Below are 7,888 nucleotides of genomic sequence, written 5' to 3'. Positions count from 1 at the left end.
CCAAAGAATAGCAAGAAGAGATAAGAAAGCCTTCTTCAGCAATCAATGCAAAGAAATGGAGGAAAACAACAGAATGGGAAAGACTAGAGATCTCTTCAAGAAAATTAGAGATACCAAGGGAACATTTCATGCAAAGATGGGCTTGATAAAGGACAGAAATGGTATGGACCTAACAGAAGCAGAAGATAGTAAGAAGAGATGGCAAGAATACACAGAAGAACTATATGAAAAGGATCTTCACCACCTGGATAATCACGATGGTGTGATTACTCACCCAGAGCCAGATATTCTGGAATGTGAACTCAAGTGGGCCTAAGAAAGCATCACTATGAACAAAGCTGGTGGAGGTGATGGAATTCCATTTGAGCTATTTCAAATCCTGAAAGATGATGCTGTCAAAGTGCTGCACTCAATATGCCAGCAAATTTGGACAACTCAGCAGTGGCCACAGGACTGGAAAAGGTCAGTTTTCATTCCAATCCCAAAGAAAGGCAAGGTCAAAGAATGCTCAAACTACTGCACAATTGGACTCATCTCACATGCTAGTAAAGTAATGCTCAAAATTCTCCAAGCCAGGCTTCAGCAATATGTGAACCATGAACTCCCTGATGTTCAAGCTGGTTTTAGAAAAGGCAGAGGAACCAGAGATCAAATTGCCAACATCTGCTGGATCATGGAAAAAGCAAGAGAGTTCCAGAAAAGCATTTATTTCTGCTTTCTAGACTATGCTAAAGCGTTTGTGTGGATCACAATAAACTGTGGAAAATTCTGAGAGAGATGGGAATACCAGACCACCTAACCTGCCTCTTGAGAAATCTGTATGCAGGTCAGGAAGCAACAGTTAGAACTGGACATGGAACAACAGACTGATTCCAAATAGGAAAAGGAGTACGTCAAGGCTGTATATTGTCACCCTGCTTATTTAACTTATATGCAGAGTACATCATGAGAAATGCTGGACTGGATGAAGCACAAGCTGGAGTCAAGATTGCCAGGAGAAATATCAATAACCTCAGATATGCAGATGACACCACTCTTATGGCAGAAAGTGAAGAGGAACTAAAAGGCCTCTTGATGAAAGTGAAAGAGGAGAGCGAAAAAGTTGGCTTAAAGCTCAACATTCAGAAAATGAAGATCATGGCATCTGGTCCCATCACTCCATGGGAAATAGATGGAGAAACAGTGGAAACAGTGTCAGACTTGATTTTTTTGGTCTCCAAAATGACTGTGGATGGTGATTGCAGCCATGAAATTAAAAGACGCTTCCTCCTTGGAAGAAAAGTTATGACCAACCTAGATAGCATATTCAAAAGCAGGGACATTATTTTGCCAACTAAGGTCCATCTAGTCAAGGCTATGGTTTTCCCAGTGGTCATGTATGGATGTGAGAGTTGGACTATAAAGAAAGCTGAGCATTGAAGAATTGATGCTTTTGAACTGTGGTGTTAGAGAAGACTCTTGAGAGTCCCTTGGACTGCAAAGACATCCAACCAGTCCAACCCAAAGGAGATCAGTCCTGGGAGTTCATTGGAAGGACTGATGCTGAAGTTGAAACTCCAATACTTTGGCCACCTGATGTGAAGAGCTGACTCACTGGAAAATACCCTGATGGTGGGAAAGATTGAGGGCAGAGAAGAAGGGGTCGACAGAGGATGAGATGGCTGGATGGCATCACAGATTCAATGGACATGGGTTTGGGTGGACTCCAGAAGTTGGTAATGGACAGGAACGCCTGGCGTGCTGAGGTTTATGGGGTTGCAAAGAGTGGGACATGACTGAGTGACTGAACTAAACAGTCACCATCTACAGTGATCTTGAAGCCCAAGAAAATAAAGTCTCTCACTATTTGCATTGCTTCCCCATCTATTTGCCATGAAGTGATGGGACCATATGCCATGATCTTTGTTTTTTGAATGTTGAGTTTTAAACCAGCTTTTTTACTCTCTTCTTTCATCTTTATCAAGAGGCTCTTCAGTTCTTCTTCACTTTCTGCCATGAGGGTGTTTTCATCTGCATATCTGAGGCTATTGATATTTCTACTGGCAATCTTGATTCCAGCCTGTGCATCATACAGCCCATTATTTTGCATAATATACTCTGCATATAAGTTAAATAAGCAGGTGACTATATACAGCCTTGATGTACTCCTTTCCCAATTTTGAACCAGTCCCTTGTTCCATGTCCAGTTCTAACTGTTGCTTCTTGACCTGCATAGAGGTTTCTCCCAGGAAGGTAAGGTGGTCTGGTATTCCCATCTCTTGAAGAAAAAAAAATCACAATTTGTTGTGATGCACAGTCAAGGCTTTAGCATAGTTAATGAAACAGAAGTAGATGTTTTACTGGAATTCTCTTGTTTTTCTATGATCCAGCAGATATTGGCAATTTTTATCTCTGGTTCCTCTGTCTTTTCTAAATCCAGCTTGTACATTTAGAAATTCTTGCTTATTGCCCTGTTGAAGCCTAACTTGGAGGATTTTGAGTTAGTGAGTATCATACTGTTTTGATTACTTTAGTTTCATAGTTTAGTTTGAAATCAGGGAGCATGATACCACCAACTTTATTCCAATTACTTAAGATTGCTTTGGCTACTCGGGCTCTATACAAATGTTACAATTGTTTCTTCCAGTTTTGTGAAAAATGGCATTAGTTTTTTGAACAAAATTACATTGGATCCGTATATTGCTTTGAGTGGTGTGGATACTTTAACAATATTTACTCTTCTAATCCATGAGTATGGTATATCTTTCTATTTGTGTCATCTTAAATTTTTTTCATCAGTGTCTTAGTTTTCAGAGTACTCTTTTTTTTTTTTTGCCTTCTTGAATAATTGAATTTTGTTTCTTAAATTCTCTTTCTGGTAGTTTATTATTAGTGTATAGATATGCAATATATTTTTGTACACTAAATGCATATTCTAAAACTTTACTGAATTGATTTATTAGCTATATTAATTTTTGGTGAAGCTACTAGTGTTTTCTATGTATAGTTTTGTGTCATCTCTGCACTGTGCCAATTTTAGTTCTTAATTACTAATTAGAATGTCCTCTTTTTTTTTTTTTAATTTCTTGTCTAATTGCCATGGAGAGAACTTCAATACAGTGTTGAATGAAAGTGGCAAAAGTAGGCATCCTTGTCTTGTCCTTGATCTTAGAGAAAAAGCTTCCAACTTTATACCATTTAGTATGATGTTAGTTGGGAATTTGGCATATTTGGTTTTTGTTATATTGAGGCTTTTAATGTATTCATTTTGTTTCTTCTGTATCCACCTCATTGAGGGTTTTTATTGTAAATAGAGGTTGAATTTTGTTAGATAATTTTTATACATCTGTTAAAATGATCATATGATTTTATCCTCCATTTTGTTCATATGGTATATTATGTGGATTGATTTGCAAATATTGAACAATCCTTTTATTTCTGTAATAAATCCCATTTGATCGTGGGTCTTATCGTATTGTTAAATTTAGTTTCCTAATATTTTGTTGAGAATTTTTTGCATCGATATTCATCTGGGATATTGGACTGCAATTTCCTTTTTTTTTAAGTATCTTTCTATAATTTTGTAATCAGGATGATATTGACTTGAATATGAACTTGGAGGCCTTACTTCCTCTTAATTTTTTGAAATAGCTTGAGAAGGAGAGGTATTTTCATAAGATTTTTTTGTAAACATGTGGTAGAATTCACCTATGAGGCTATTTGGTTCTATACTTTTATTTGTTGGGACTTTTTAGATTATTGATTCAATTTCACTACTAGTGTATTTTATCCTGTTCATATTATCTATTTCTTCCTGATTCAATCTTGAAATATTATACATTTCTAGAATATATCCATTTCTTCTAGATTGTTGTAATTTGTTGGTATGCAATTATTCATAGTATCTTAGTATTCTTTTTATTTCTGTGTTTTCAGTTACAATTGCTCTTCTTTCATTTCTGATTTCACTTATTTGAGGCTTTTTCTCTCTCTCTCTCTCTTTTTTTCTTTTTAAAGAGTGTGGCTAAAGCTTTACCAGTTATGCACATCTTTCCAAGCAACCTGCTCTTCATTCCATTGATTTTTTTCTACTGTTATTTTAGTCTCTACTTCATTTATTTCCACTCTTATCTTTGTTATTTATTTCCTTCTTCTAATTTTGAGCTTTATTTGTTCTTATATTTCTAATTCCTTTAGGTATAAGGTTAAACTGTTTATCTGAAAAATTTTGTTTATTTGTTTTCTGAGGTAGGCTTGTATTCCTGTATTCTTCCCTTCTAAAACTGGTTTTGCTGCTTCACACAGATTTTGGAATGTTGTGTTTTTATTTTCATTTTCCTTCAGTTATATATTGATATAATTTTTTATTTCTTCAGTGACTCATTGGTTGTTTAGTATCATGTTGTTTATCCTCCCCATATTTGTAATTCCCCTCCCCCCAGTTTTCTTTTTTTTTCACACATGAACAAAACTCTCATTTAGTCTCAAATACTTGGGCAGGGGTGATTTCAGAGTTTAGAAATGCACCAGAGTCATGAAATAATGACCCCTTTTTGAGGGCTTAAAAACTCAAGAAACATTGCCATCTTTCAAAAGAGTTGTGGAAAATGATGAAAACCAAGTAACAAAGAAACTGCGATCAGAGAAAATAACATGAGAAAGCACCCAGGTGCATGATACACAGTCAGAGGGGGGAAAAATGTATCCTTCTAGAACCATAGCTATTATCAACACAGAAGCAGGCACTGTCCTACAAGGTTAATTTAGTTAAAAAGAAATAAGCAAGTATTAGAGGATAAATGTAAGCTAAATCCCTATGCAGAAGGATGGAAAAGAAGACAAAATGTGGGGAAATTCTGTGGCCAGAGCTCATTATAATTAGTTGGTCTGCAAGAAGATCCAAGAAAAATGCCCCAATTTTTGATGAGTTAGATATTGAACATTCAAAAAACAAACAAAAAGAACGGTTAGAAAATTATTTTAAATTTAATTTTTTAATGCCTCTTTGACTAGTGTTTGGAAGATCATTATCAATAACTGATGTATTTTTCACCCTCTCATCTTTTTGTCTGCAAACCACTTAAGTCTTAATTCCTCTGTTGAAAATGTTTCTCTTTGGTACATTATCAAAATGCACCCTATACTGTAACCGCACAAGACAATATTGGAAAGACTGAATATCTAAATGATTTGTGAAATATATTTTTTTCCTTCTGTTTTGAGGTTACTTCTAACAGTTTCTAAAGACATCATCACAGCTGCCTGAAGCATGTCTTCTTCATTCATAGAATCACCTAGATCACTGATAAGTGCTCCTGAACTTGTGCTCAGCTTTTCACATAGATGTGTAAGCTGTCTTGGTGGACCTTGTTGCTGCTGCTACTGCTGCTACTTTTCAAAGTAGGCTTCTCATCTCTTCCATAGCTCTTCTAAAGTAAGATGTGAAACTGAGGTCTGTGGAATATCTTGACATAGTATTACTGGAAATACCTTGCATACTGCGCTGAATAGCCCTGCAGAGATCTGCTTTTTCACCTTCCATGTCAATTTCTTGGAGACTTAGTGCCAGAGCCTTTTGCAAATCTGCTCATCTTTGTCTAACATTCAGTTCAGTTCGTTTCAGTCACTCAGTCATGTCCGATTCTTTGAGACCCCATGAATTGCAGCATGCCAGGCCTCCCTGTCCATCATCAACTCCCAGAGATCACACAAACTCACGTCCATCGAGTCAGTGATGCCATCCGGCCATCTCATCCTCTGTCATCCCCCTCTCCTCCTGCCCCCAATCCCTCGCAGCATCAGAGTCTTTTCCAATGAGTCAATTCTTCTCATGAGGTGGCCAAAGATCTGGAGTTTCAGATTTAGCATCATTTCTTCCAAGGAAATCCCAGGGCTGATCTCCTTCAGAATGGACTGGTAGAATCTCCTTGCAGTCCAAGGGACTCTCAAGAGTCTTCTCCAACACCACAGTTCAAAAGGATCAATTCTTCGGCGCTCAGCCTTCTTCACAGTCCAACTCTCACATCCATACATGACTACTGGAAAAACCATAGGCTTGACTAGACCTGACCCATAATTTATTCTGAGACACGTTCTAGATCTGTTTTCTGTACTCTCTGTTCTTTGAGTTGTGCTAATTCTTCTCCAATAAATTTTGGTTGATGCATTTGTTGGACTCTGATCATCTGCAGGAGTTGGTCACAATCTGGCAGATCATCCTTAACAACAAATATAGAACAACCTTCCTGTTATAACTGAGCCAAGAAAAGTGAAAGAAAAGTGATCTTAGTTCTGGACCTGTCAAGAGAAACTTCAAGTTGAACCACTGTTTTCTTAATTTTCTAACTACAAATCAGTGTTCTTTATAATTGCATATAAATAATCTTTCATTTTTGGGATTGATCCACAGCTTCTGACACTCTGGAGTGCTAAACAGGATTAGTTCAAAGCTCTGAACTTTCAAGGCATTGTTTATAACTTGAATAGAGAAAAAAGCCCTGTGGTCCATATTTCCAGAAGGCTGCTGCAAAAATGTGTGATAATCTTCACTAGCACTTCTTCTGCCATTTCTCATTGTCTCTTACTCATCTAGCTGGTGTGCAACTGAAGATAATTCCCCAGGCTTGAAGTATTCTTGCAATAGGTTATTCAAACAAAGTTGAGCACAAAGTGAGCCTTCTTATTTTTGTGAAAGATGGACTCCATCTTTATTTGTCTCCAGTTTTCTTCTTGTAATTGATGTCTAATTTCATGTGATTGTGGTCAGAAAAGATGTTTGATATGACTTCAATCTTAAATTTATGAGATGCATTTTTTGGCCTAGCATTTGACACATCCTGCAGAATGTTTCATGTGTACTGAATGTGTATTCTGCTGCTCTTAGATGAAATGCCCTATATATATGGATTAAATCAATCTGCTTTTATGTGTCATTTAAGGCCAGTGTTCCTTTTTGATTTTGTTTCAATGGTCTACTCATTGATGTAAGTAGGGTATTAAATTCCCCTGCTATTATTGTATTACTCTCAATTACTTCCTTTATGTCTGTTAATACTTGCTGTACGTATTAGGAGCTCCTATGTTTAGTGCATAATTATTTACAATGTTATATCCAAAATTTCTTTTTGTTTCCATCTCTTCCCTTTCAATCTACATGTGTATTTAGTTCAGAACAGAGTCATTTGTAGAATGCATATATAGTTTTTATATTTTTAATCCATTCAGTCTTGTTATATCTTTTGATCAAAGCATTTAATTCACGAGCCTCCCAGGTTGTTCAACTGGCGAAGAAATCTGCCTGCTATGCAGGAGATCAGGTTCAATTCCTGAGTTGGGAAGTTCCCCTGGAGAAGGGATAGGCTACCCATTCCAGCATTCTTGGGCTTCCCTGGTGTCTCAGATAGTAAAGAATCTCCTTGCAATTTAAGGGACCTGGATTGGGAAGATCCTCTGGAGGAGGAAAGGGCAACCCACTCCAGTATTCTTGATTGGAGAATCCCACGGACAGAGGAATCTGGTGGGCTATTCAACTTTGCTTGAATAACCTGTTGCAAGAATACTTGTGTAGCCCAAAGAGTTGGACATGACTGAGTGACTAAACACACATAACTTTAAAGCTATTATTTCTGTGTATGGACTTATTTTCACTTTAATTGTTTTCGGAATTTTGTAATTCTTCTCTGTTATTTTCTCCTCTTGTTCTCTTCTTTGGTGATATGATGACTTTCTTAGTGTTGTATTTATATTTCTTTTTCTTTATTTGTTACACAAACCAGGCTTCACAAATAGGTGAACCGTGAACTTCCAAATATTGAAGCTGGTTTTAGAAAAGGCAGAAGAACCAGAGATCAAATTGCCAACATCCGCTGGATCATGGAAAAAGCAAGAGAGTTCCAGAAAAACATCTATT

General features: G+C 36.9%; 1 pseudogene; it reads right to left on the bottom strand.

Annotated features, from left to right (window-relative positions):
• Window positions 1-5,160: 5,160 nt before the first annotated feature.
• Window positions 5,161-6,684, bottom strand: LOC120878262 (annotated as a pseudogene).
• Between the last annotated feature and the right edge of the window lie 1,204 nt (window positions 6,685-7,888).

Source organism: Oryx dammah, unplaced genomic scaffold (assembly GCF_014754425.2).
Source record: "Oryx dammah isolate SB20612 unplaced genomic scaffold, SCBI_Odam_1.1 HiC_scaffold_18, whole genome shotgun sequence".
Taxonomy (NCBI): domain Eukaryota; kingdom Metazoa; phylum Chordata; class Mammalia; order Artiodactyla; family Bovidae; genus Oryx; species Oryx dammah.
Note: the sequence above shows the minus strand (reverse complement) of the source record. Positions and strands in the feature narration are given on the sequence as shown.